Genomic DNA, 13,560 nt, shown 5'->3' with positions numbered 1-13,560 from the left:
TTTGTGACACACAGATAATATCCCGGCACACAGCTGATATAACAATACTATTAGACATTAAATAGTGAGTCAGTGAAGTTATTTCTATGTGTTTATTGCATTATTAGTCACTGTACGTCTGTGACACACAGATAATATCCCGGCACACAGCTGATATAACAATACTATTAGACATTAAATAGTGAGTCAGTGAGCTTATTTCTATGTGTTTATTGCATTATTAGTCACTGTACGTCTGTGACACAGATAATATCCCGGCACACAGCTGATATAACAATACTATTACACATTAAATAGTGAGTCAGTGACGTTATTTCTATGTGTTTATTGCATTATTAGTCACTGTTCGTTTGTGACACACAGATAATATCCCGGCACACAGCTGATATAACAATACTATTAGACATTAAATAGTGAGTCAGTGAAGTTATTTCTATGTGTTTATTGCATTATTAGTCACTGTACGTCTGTGACACACAGATAATATCCCGGCACACAGCTGATATAACAATACTATTAGACATTAAATAGTGAGTCAGTGAGCTTATTTCTATGTGTTTATTGCATTATTAGTCACTGTACGTCTGTGACACACAGATAATATCCCGGCACACAGCTGATATAACAATACTATTAGACAATGAAAGTATACGGTAAAGTTGTTTTCCTAGGAATAATTAGTCAGTTTATATTACAGTCTCAAGGTGTTTACTGTCCCTTTAGTCAGATCTAGCTTTGTGCTATCTTGTTGTGAGTCCTTGTTTAATGAAGATAACATTGTGATAAACCAAGCTAATGATTATATAGAATACAATTTTTAATAATTATTTCTGTTATTAATTAAAGAGATATAAAGGTGCAAATGATGCTCTAATATATTAGATCAGTTTATTATTGTACCACTGATTGTATATAACTATGTATTTAAAGGGACAGTCTACACCTTGGTCATCTTAAAGTCTTACCTTAGAGTAAAGCTGCAAATAGCCTCCTGCACCTTTTCTATATCATGCAGCATGGACAGTAAGAGAGTTATTTTAAAATTAATATTGTTTCTGGTCACTTTGAAATGGCTGCCAAGCTCAGCCCACTGATAACATCATGATCTGGGCTGCATATGGCATCCAGTCACAAATAGCTCACTAGTTGGATGCAACAGACTGTCATTGCTATTCAGCAGAGTGCCTAGATGCAGCCCAGATCATGATGTCATCAGTGGGCTGAGCTTGGCAGACATTATTCATTTTAAAATAACTTTTTTACTGTTCCTGCTGCATGATATAGAAAGGGGTTCAGGAGGCTAATTTGCAGCTAAATCTAAGGTAAGACTTTAAGATGACCAAGGTGTAGACTGTCCCTTTAACTCCTAAAAAGTCAGCTATAAAGCAGCAATATACTACTGGGAGCTAGCTGAACATATCTGATAAGCCAATGATGAGAGGCACATGCTTGTAGCCACCAGTCAGCTCCCAGTAGTATATAAGTTTGATAACAGGTGTTAAATTAAAAGTGTCATAAAATTTACACATTCGATCTGAATCATGAAAGTGTAATTCCCTTTAAGTATGATTTAAGTAACAGAAAATGTGTGTGTATAAAGTCTTGCTGGTGATTAATAATCTGGGGTGGTGAAGGTCGGGGGTTAATAATTTGATATTGTTTTATGTACTGTTAAAGGGACAGTAAAGTCAAAATTAAACTTAAATAGATTGGATAGAACATGACATTTCAAACAACTTTCCAATTTAGAACAAAATATGAGGTTATATAGTAGTATATCTAATAAAATTGCACAGATCAAATTATATATAAAGCATTCTAAATTATATATATATATATATATATATATATATATATATATATATATATATATATATATATATATATATGGCATATACTTAAATAACATGTGAATCAAACCATATAATCCAATGTTCACGGGTGATGTTAGTCCCAACAAGAGTCCCAATTGGGAAATTGGACTGGTAGCTGTTTAAAAAGTCCAATAGAACCAGATGGTCCAATTCTACTTATGGAACACAAGTGGATGGCTGCTCTCCTCCTCCTTACAGACTTGTCCGGATATGACTATAGAAGAAACAGAAGACAGAGGGGCGCCTTATGTGTACATCAGCATATTAATGAAGAAAAGATAGTGTGCCAAATGGATACTCACATTTAGCCCAAGTACACTTATGTACTGGCAGAAACAGGCTGGTAACTTGGAGTGTACCAGCTAACCCTCTCCAGGCGAAGGTAAGATGAAGCAGGTGTAAACTGTCTGACTCAATGTATAGTGGATTCCCAATATTGGGATGTCAGGAACGGTAGCTATGCTACTTAGTAAGGTGCTACACCAATGCTTGTATTAAAACTAATTGTTTATTAAAAACAGTTAAAAAATAAGTAACAAGCAATGGTTACAGATAACATAAAACAAATATGTTCTGTCTATGCAACGCGTTTCTCAGCCTTAGCATCGGCTGTTTCAACAGGCATAAAGCACCTTACAACTGACATACTATTTAAACTAGTTCTGACCAATAGTAAACAAGTGCACACCCATAATGGGCGTGTAAAAGTGAATACATCATTAATAGATTAATTGGTAACTCACAGCAACCATGTAACTGTAGTAAACACAAACCAAACTATACACTTTTATACAAAAAAGATCAAAAATGCTTCCGAAATGTTTCACATTTATAGCAGACTTTGATAAAATGTATTAGTAATACAAATCTATATGTATACAGTATGACATACAAACCTGTGAAGTAAATATATAAAAATGTTTTATATATATATATATATATATATATATATATATATATATATATATATAGATATATATAGATAGATAGATAGATAGATATAAATTACAATGTTGGGGACATGTATAACCATATCATCCATCACAGGTGCCATACTTATAATCTTTATACCCTTAATCATTTTTTTTAGCCAGTGCTATAATAAAATAAATATCAATCAATAATGATAAACTAATTCAACTGATATTGAGATCTTGAGGTTAATGGGAAAAAATGTATATATTACTGTGTGAAGTGCAATCCTACCGTGTTTACGATTATAACATGTTATGCTCTGTTCAAATCCCTCTGATTATCTGGATTCAGATCGTATATTTCTTGTAATGTTCCATTATTGTATCGTTTTCCAAATAAATGTTGTACCCCATAACCGAATATAAAGACGCTATAAGGGGCATATAATGTTGAGCCGATACTGGCTAATAATAGCCAAACAGATGAGACTCCTCCATTTTCCGGAATGAATCCAATTGGGATTTCCTATTCATAATGATGTCACTCTGATTAGCCAATGGTGTGATTCACTACGAGTGATGCATGACAAGATTCGTGTAATGTGAGGACGTAGTCGGTTGCGTGTCTGTCAATCTCCTATCTGACGTTGACCCAATAGAGCAGTGTCTATTCCTAATGAATGAATGGAATTAAGGCGTGACCTAATCCTATGAGACGATAAATGGGCTATTGTACATGTTATAATGATATGATGGTGTGTACATCACTCCTAAAAGATATATATTAAAGTTACTATAGGTATACATGTCGATAAGTGCCCGTCGATATGTGAAATATTGTCTATGCTTGAAAGCATGATTCAAAATCTAATATATGACAACTTGATCTTTAGTGTAGTTTGTGATCAAATAATTATATATAATATTTATAAAATAGACATATGTCTCCCAAAACCAGTGCAAATAAATAGAATTATTTGAGTGCACTATTCTAACTTAATAATAGACTGGATAATAATGTGAGTTTATGTACTTATATAAAATATATACTGTTAAGAAAAAACTGATGTCTGATTAGACAAGTGTATCTAATTCAAATTGAGCTAATCTATAATAGATAGATGTCTCTATACTATTAGATAGAGAATGTCTGAGATTTACCTATAGGTGTATAATGGTACTTATATAAAATATATACTGTTAGGATAAGACTAATGTCTGATAAAACAAGTGTATCTAATTCAAATTGAGATAATCTATAATAGATGGATGTCTCTATAATACTAAATAGAGGACGTCTGATATTTATCTATAGGTGTATAATGGTATATAATGACAATATACCTAAAATGGTTTTCCTCCTATGTGTTGACTATATGTGGCAATTCAATATTATAAATCAATATGTGAGATATATCGCCCGTATTTTAGAACCTCTATGATGGTATTTTCCTATATTAAAATCTCTATGAATTAGATTAGTAAAGGATGGTATCAGAATGAGCTGAATATAACACTGGCTAATATGCAAATAATTAAAGGGCTAGTCACACTTATATAATAGTCAATAAAATTGTTCTGCATTATTATATAGGCAAAAAATAGACAATGAATCAAACCACATAGTCAAATAGTAGGCCATTAGTATGTGACCAACACTGATATATGCCTCAAAATAACAAATATGGAATACAGAATACTAGAGGGGAATAGACTTCCCTCATAAACTAGTAGGTAAGTAGTAGCCTCTTCTCGAAGTGCAAAAATATACAAACATATCAAAAAGCAGCTAGATCAATGACCTAATTTAGTCCAGAGGGAAAGAGGGACTGGAAACGATAAATCCAGTATGTCTCCCTCTGGCGTAAATGAGTGTATCTGTTGCCCCTATTGGAGCATGGTATGCTCTCTAATGGAGTGATCACAAATGTATTTTGTTTGTCATGTTTTAGGTCACTGTGTCTTGAGACACTATGTTTCAGTGAACCAATTCTTAAATTGGTGTTGAGCTCACTCCATCTTGTGCGCACCTTCCTGCACGTATGGCCTATATATTGTATTCCACACTCACATGTGAGAACATAGATAATGTGGGTTGGTGAAGGTTGGGGGTTAATTTGATTTTGTTTTATTTACTGTTAAAGGGAAAGTAGAGTCAAAATTAAACTTAAATGGATTGGATAGAGCATGACGTTTCAAACAACTTTCCAATATACTTATATTTTCATTTGTGCTTGGTTCTCTTAGTATCCTTTGTTAAAGAGTAATTGTAGGTGAACTCAGGAGCGTGCACGTATCTTCAGACAGCAGAGTTTGCAAGAACATTTATAGCTGGTATACATGGTTACAAACACTGCTGCACAGACTGCTAAATACACATGCACGCCCCTAAGCTCATATAATATCAGCCTCCTAGGTTTATTCTATAACAAAGGATACTAAAAAACAAAGCAAATGAGATAAAAAAAGTAAATTGGAAAGTTGGGTAAAATTACTGCTCTATCTGAATTATCAGCGTTTAACTTTCACTGTCAGTTTTGGTTTCTGTCTTTGATGATGTTTTCCTAATTATTTTGTGATATTGTGTTTTTAAATTATACAAAAACACAAAATACTGGTCTGGATTACAATCACTTTTTACTTGCAGGAAAAAACATTGTATATCATTATACAGTCAAAAGCAGCATTACATGATATATGCACACAATGGTATAAATATACCTAACACTTGTGCTGTTGATACAAAGGGATTTATCAGACATATAATGTTCCCTTTAGTTATAGTAGCCAATTAAATTAAACTGATTATGATCACGTATGCACAGTTACTGATAGAGTCTCATTAAATAAAATCAGTTTCCCCTCAGTAATTCCTCTGGTATATAACATGTACGATGCTAAGCATATTTTGCTATAAGAAAAGGTTTATCCACATGATGTGCACATTAAATATATCTCCCAGATGTCCATCATTTGAGACTGATGTTCTTGTTTATATAATCCTCTAACACTCTATTCATATAAATACTCCTTTATTCTGTAAATGTAATTATTTTCTCCCCTATGTAAATCAAACGTACAACTCCTAACACTGGCATATTAATAAACAACCCTGGGGGTGCTTTGGTGGTGAATGGTTATGTAAACTGGTCAGTATGAGGACAGATTTGTATATTCCTGTGTCATGTTTGGATTCTATCACATTGATATAAGAGACACTAAGGTGCACATATATAGAGGAACAAATGACAGCAGGAGAACACTTCCAATCTGGGTCTTTTATAACTGGGATTAGAAAGTATCATTTACAATAACATCCTTTTTGAAGCTTCTATTTAGAGAGTTTGTCCTCTTTAGGATAATTGTAAAAATGTTTGTACACTGTGTAAATAAAGTTTATTTCTGTGTAAATATTTGGTGTTTTGTGATACCTGATTTCAATAAAAAACTTTTTCCACTTTCTAAACATGTGAAAGGTTTCTTCCCTTGTGAATCCTTTCATGTTTTCTCAGATTACTCTTATCTGTAAAACATTTTCCACACACTGTACATGTGAAAGGCTTTTCTCCTGTGTGACTCCTTTCATGTTTTCTCAGATTACTCTTATCTGTAAAACATTTTCCACACTCTGTACATGTGAATGGCTTTTCTCCTGTGTGACTCCTTTCATGTTTTCTCAGACTACTCTTTTCTGTAAACCTTTTTCCACATTCAGTACATGTGAACGGCTTTTTTCCCTGTGTGAATCCTTTCATGATTTTTCAGACTACTCTTTTCTGTAAAACTTTTTCCACACTCTGTACATGTGAACGGCTTTTCTCCTGTGTGATTCAATTCATGATTTTTCAGACTACTTATTTGTGTAAAACTTTTTCCACACTCTGTACATGTGAACGGCTTTTCTCCTGTGTGATTCATTTCATGATTTTTCAGACTACTTATTTGTGTAAAACGTTTTCCACACTCTGTACATGTGAACGGCTTTTCTCCTGTGTGAATCCTTAAATGCTTTGTCAGATCATTCTTTTGTGTAAAACTTTTTCCACACTCTGTACATGTGAAAGGCTTTTCTCCTGTGTGACTCATTTCATGATTTTTCAGACTACTTATTTGTGTAAAACTTTTTCCACACTCTGTACATGTGAACGGCTTTTCTCCTGTGTGAATCCTCACATGTTTTTTCAGATCACTCTTTTGTGTAAAACTGTTTCCACACACTGTACATGTGAAAGGCTTTTTTCCTGTGTGATTCTTTTTATGAGTTTTCAAATTATCCATTTGTGTAAAACTTTTTCCACACTCTGTACAGCTAAAAGGTTTCTCCCCTGTGTGGGTCCTTTCATGAGCTATACGATTTGTCATTTGCATAAAACATTTGATACCCTCAGGACAAGTGTGAAGCTTCTCATCTGTGTGAATTTTGTGGTGTTCTAGGAGATGAGACTTCCGTCTAAAGCTTTTCTCACATTCTGTACATTTGAAATGTTTATCTTTTGTATGAATCATTTGGTTAGACTGTAGACTTTTGTCTTCTTTAAAATGTTTTGAAAACTCAGTAAATGTTTGTGGCTTATCCTCAGGGATAATCATTTCACTAGATATGGCATAATTCTTGTCCTCTTGTTTGATGACTAAATTACTCTCTGTACATAGCGATTGCTGCCCAGTTCCTGACAATTCATCATCTTCTTTAAATATCTGCTGTGATTTCCCCAATGTTTGTGAATAGTCATTAGTGTCTAAAAATGTTGGAGTCTGTGGTATCATTCTGATGCTTGCTGTGGTGAAGGATGGATATGAACTATTCATGTGTTTGTCTACATAAAAAGAAATGAAATAAAGAAAAATAACAATATGTCCATATAATATAATCCATTGAAATAAAAAATCATATTATTCGTTTATATGCAAAACAAAATGTCTTCCGTTTTTTTGTTTATTTTTACATTTATTTACCTATAAATCACAAATTAAAAAATGATGACAAAGAATGTTGCATAATGTTCTGAGCCAGTGAACAAGTACATCTGTATTCCGGGCCAGAGAGGTGGCATCCAACATCCTCATTTAACAGCGCACATACAGTCCTGCACGGCTCATGCTCAACCAGTTGGGTGAGGACATGATGTCTTTATTATCACAGACTAATAATCAGTGTGAGATGTTTTCAGAGGGTAAGAAGCAGTGATTTTACAATAATTTTAAGCTTTAGCTGTGGTTGTTTAATTTATATAAAAAGCCAAAAACTTTATTAGTTTAAAAATATTTTCTGCAAAATTAAGCACACAAATCAGGGGCAGTTCTGGGGTGGGGAACACACTGGGAACAAGGTAGTAATTTAAGTGTAGTTATGGGTGTTCCATGAGCGAGGTCAGAGCAGGGGAAGGTGGAGTTGCCGGTGTTCTGAGTACAGAAGTCTGGGGGTGAGGTTAGGCAGTTGTTAGACATGATCTATATAAAAGGACTAGGGCTGCAACTAACGATTATTTTCTTAATCGATTAATCAGCTGATTATTTTTTCGATTAATAGGATGAAAAATAAATTAATTAATTTTTTCCTATATTTAAAATAAAATCCACATACTGGGTGTTACAAATATAAACTTCTGACTAAAACTTTACATTAAAACAACTGTTGGTCCAACAGTTTAAGCAGCAGAACAAATTTTTATAATTAAGCAAAACAAAACCACAAACTGTTTGTAAAGAGGTGGAAGTAGAAATAGGGAGATTACCACAGTTTATAACATTCTGGTATTCACTCTTTCAGAAACTTTGCATTGAAATGCAAAAACGTCAACATGACCATGTGCTCCTGGCTGGGGCTAGCTCTCTTTTTCCAGCTATTTTGCCTGCAGCAGAGAAGAGGCACTCAGATGGTGTTGAGGCGCTTGAGATGCATAAGTAGGGTTTTGCCAATTTCACCAAGGTGGGATATTTATCTTTGTTAGTTTTCCACCAATGCAAGGGGTCTCTCAACAAAGTGAGCCTGGACTTCATTTTAACATAAAAATATCTTGAATATATACTTACAGTGGTTGAATTTGGTACATATTTCAATTAATTAAAAATAGAAAAAAAGGCAAAAGGGTTAAAGACTATATATCAGTAAAAGAACACAGCCTTACACATTTATCTATAGAGTACATATATCAGCAATAGCAAGCGATCTGCTAAAAATTGTGCAAACAGGATATAGTGACATCAATTAATTTAACAAATGCCATCAATCTAGGCTAGGTGTAAATAACAAGCTCAGCATTATATCATGCAAAGCATAGTCCCAAATCACCTGATTTTAAATAAACAATCCAAATTATGACTCCTATTTTATTTCTGGGTTGCACATAAGCCAGGAGTAGTTGTAAACTTAAAAATAAACTTATAGTGTCCTAAAAAGTGAAAAGTAAAATGTCTGTAGATGTCCTTTTTAGGCTAGGGGCATAACCATAAAACACAATACCATGTGCAGGAGCTCATTTTTTTGTTAAACAGCAGGTGCTGTGCACAGACCAACTAATTGCAAACCAACTAATCGATTATGAGATTTGTTGACAAATATTTTCATAATCGATTATTATCGACTATGCCGATTAGTTGTTGCAGCTCTAAAAAGGACAGAGGGGGAGTAGTATTTTTTTACCCTGATCCTCATCCCAATGGGAGTTGCTCCTTCTTTATAACTGTCACTGACACAAATGTACTTAAAAGATGCAGATATAAATATAATAGTTTATTTGTTTACTGAGTGATCTATTCTATTTTCCCAGTAATTAAAGTCAGCATAATATCTATTTTACTCACCTAACACATATGAGTTCATGCTGATAACAGGCTCCAATGTCTGTGCTCAGGAAGAAGGTTCCCTTATTCACTCCAGTTACATCAATACCTGATATCTCTCAGTGCTCTGGCCGTGTCTGTAAAAAGTATATTAAATAGTTTAGACAGATAATAATAAATAATGGTTCTGATTAACAGTTCGTATGGTATAATTAAAGGCACGCATAACAATTCATGTGATACAGATCAGCTGATTAGGTTATTACATATGTGATATTGATTTGAAACAAGCATTTAGTACAGTTAGCTCTGTGTGTGTTACAGTTGCACCTTAAAGGGACATTATAGTCCAAATTAATCGTTCATGATACAGATAGGGCATGCCATTTTAAATAATTTTCTAATTTACTTTTATCATCAAATTTGCTTTGTTCTCTTGGTATTCTTAATTAAATGCTAACCCTAGAAGGTTCCTATGCTAATTTCTAAATCCTAGAAGGCTGCCTTTTATCTAAATGCATTTGACATTTTTTCACAGCTAGAGGGTGTTAGTTCACGGGTTTCATATAAATAACATTGTGCTCATGCACGTGGAGTTATTTAAGAGTCAGCACAAATTGCCTGAAATGCAAGTCTGTCAAAAGATCTGAGATAAGGAGGCAGTCTGCAGAAACTTAGATACAAGGTAATTACAGAGGTAAAAAGTATATTTCTATAACAGTGTTGGTTATGCAAAACTAGGGAATAGCAAATAAAGGAATTATCTATTTTATTAAACAATAACATTTTGGGTGATTACTATCACTTTAAATATGAATCTTCCCAGATCTATACAACATAATGGTAGAAAATATATTTATGAGTGGGGCCATATCACAACTTTACAAATATATTATAATCTTTGTTTGCCATTTATATGAAACAATATTTTCTCCTGAAATAAATGTTAAATATAATTTGTTTAAATATAAGTGAAATTGGATACTGCAGTATTGGTATTGTACTTCCTACTAATTCTCACTGTCAGACATTTTGTATTTGTCATGTGCTCCACCCCTCGTCCTTTAAAGGGACACTGAACCCAAATTTTTTCTTTTGTGATTCAGATAGAGCATCAATTTTAAGCAACTTTCTAATTTACTCCTATTATCAAATGTTCTTCATTCTCTTGGTATCTTTATTTGAAATGCAAGAATGTAAGTTTAGATGCTGGTCCATTTTTAGTGAACAACCTGAGTTGTTCTTGCTGATTGGTGGATAAATTCATCCACCAATAAAAAAAGTGCTGTCCAAAGAACTGAACAAAAAAAAAAAAAGCTTAGATGCATTCTTTTTCAAATAAAGATAGCAAGAGAACGAAGAAAAAATGATAATAGGAGTAAATTGGAAAGTTGCTTAAAATTGCATGCTCTATCTGAATCACAAAAGAAAAAATTTGGGTTCAGTGTCCCTTTAACTTCTCTTGGTCAATACTGTGTTGTCTTAAATCACACTGCAATTGGGTATGAGAGAGATAGGCACTAAAATGTTCATTTCAATTGCTATCTTAGATATAGAAAAGAAAAGGAAGTGTTTGTGGTTACATAAAGTAATAACATAATGAGAAATGTTTTTTGACAAGTTCAATCCATTTAAAAGGACCATAACATATAGAATTACAAAACCACAGATGCATAATAAAAATACAATGCAATAAAACGTACTATGAATTTAAAAAGAGAAGTAGATTGTTTGCGGATAAATGTAGTTCTGCACCTGTACCATGTGACAGGTTATCAGCCAATAACAGACTCATTTTTATATAATGTGAACTCCTGCATATGCTAAGTAGGAGCCGCTGCCTCAGATCATTTAAAAGGCTGTGTACAATTTAATAATGAAAATAAATTACAAACAGCAAACAGTTATTTTACATAAAAACTAAACCTAAAGGTGAAATTTCCCATACACTTTATACTATTTTATACACCGGTAAAACAATTCATTAGAAACACACTAAAGCAGGGTGCTCATACTATTTTGTGCTGGGATCTACTTATTAAATGAGCAGCACAAATAAAGATAATGAAGAAAAATTGATAATAGGAGTAAATTAGAAAATTGTGTGAAATTGCTTGTTCTAGATCTGAATCAAGAAAAAAATAAAATGTGCAACCCTTTAAGGTTGCATGATTTAGCAACACATGGATGTGCAAAAGAATAAAGATACAACAGATTAATCCTGAGGACAAAAGTAGCACTGACTTTAATTCAGGTTAACAGGAGCAACACCTTGTGCCTTGTTACAAAACACTGCATTCAAATGACTGCCACTGACCCCCTTTACTTTGTGCCGTGGGCTTGGCCTGATATGACCCAGTGAGGCTCACACAAATAAATCTCAATAGCGCGCCATGCAGACCATTTCTTACTGGGTCAACACGTTCATTTGTCAGAAGTCAATCAGATTTGTTCCTTTAGCAGAGCACAGCAGCCTCCGCTTACCCTCCTAACGATACTATATTGCCATATCCATAGGGAGAGTACTCACTCAACCATGCTTTTGATAGGCCAATTGTGTTGTTGTTCAAAAATCATCTACATTGATTGGTTGAAATTGATGTCCCTTAAGATCCAATCCTGTAGCACTTTTAATGTCCGACCATCAGACTGTTTAATGACCTGCCCCTCACACACTGCGGTAGATAAAGCGGTATCCCTAGCAACCATACTCTACTCACGCCCCAGTGTTGAGATCGTGTAACTTGACCACATTATTATCATCACATCGGCCGTGATCTACCAGCAGTGCCTTCAGGATCTAATGGTAAATTCTGATCTACCTATTGGGCTCCCCTGCATTAAAGGGACAGCAAAGTCAAAATTAAACTTTTATGATTCAAATTTAAACAACTCTACAATTTCCTTCTATTACCAAATCTGCTTTATTCCCTTTGTGGCAAATGTGCTGATTAGTGGTTGCACATACAAGCCTTTTGCCATTGTCTCACCTTATGTGCTCAGCTAGCTCTCAGTAGTGAATTTCAGATGCTTCAATAAAGGATATCTAGAGAATGAAGCAAATATAATATAAGTCAGTTGGAAAGTTGTTGAAAATTATATGTTCTATTTAAATAATGAAAAACATTTGGGGTTTCTTGTTATTTTAAGGGAAAACCAAATATACAGGACACTGTCCCTTTAAGTCTGTGATCATGTGACACAAACAGCAGCAGCTGAAGGTGCAGAATACACTCACTAAGGTCTTTACTAACAACAAGAATCAGTCACAGATCAGTGGGATAAACGTTCTGATGATAAACAGGTGCAGCTAATAGAAATAAGAAATGTATTATAAAATAACCTCATTAGAAATAAAATAATATGCAGATCACAAGATATTTATGTTTAGATCAGTAAATGTGATGAGACTGATACAACAGGGAAGAATAAAGAATGGAAGCTCACCAATATGCCAAAAAAAAAGTTTCACTTTATTGTAGAGACAGCAGGGTCCAGTAAACACGACGTTTTGGGGCAGTGTGCCACTTAATCATGTGATAAAAACCTATACAGACACACCTGTTTAAATAGCTTGCCTGGGATTAACCCTTACAATCTTGCTAACAATGCAATAGTAAAGGGACAACGCCATCTAGCGGCCCCCTAAGTGTATAGTCACTTCTAAAGCAATAACTAAAAACAAACAGCTATGAAGCCCTAATTACAGATTCAAGAAATGTCAAATATAGAACCTACCAAAATTCATACATTTTATGCTTAAATTAAAAAGCTGTAGCAAATGACAGGTAGTTACTCCCTGGAGCTCAGACCATTGGCGTTGGTGCTGGATTATTCTGACTTTTTACTTACTGATACAACAGGGCCATAAGCTGAGTGATATTTATTACTGGAGCAAATAGCAGCTTCAGACTAATATTAAATGAAAATGGTTTATCTGGGCTCTACAGTTAGTTATAAACCTATAGGGAAATACAGGATTCTAATTG

At 34.0% G+C, this 13,560-nt stretch overlaps 1 pseudogene; it reads right to left on the bottom strand.

The window, feature by feature from the left end:
- Positions 1 to 12,598, bottom strand: part of LOC128659997 (zinc finger protein 850-like) — a 254,398-nt pseudogene extending 241,800 nt beyond the window's left edge.
- Between the last annotated feature and the right edge of the window lie 962 nt (positions 12,599 to 13,560).

This window comes from Bombina bombina, chromosome 5 (genome assembly GCF_027579735.1).
Source record: "Bombina bombina isolate aBomBom1 chromosome 5, aBomBom1.pri, whole genome shotgun sequence".
NCBI classification, from domain to species: domain Eukaryota; kingdom Metazoa; phylum Chordata; class Amphibia; order Anura; family Bombinatoridae; genus Bombina; species Bombina bombina.
The sequence above is the reverse complement of the archived record's forward strand: the minus strand, read 5'-3'. Positions and strand labels throughout refer to the sequence as shown.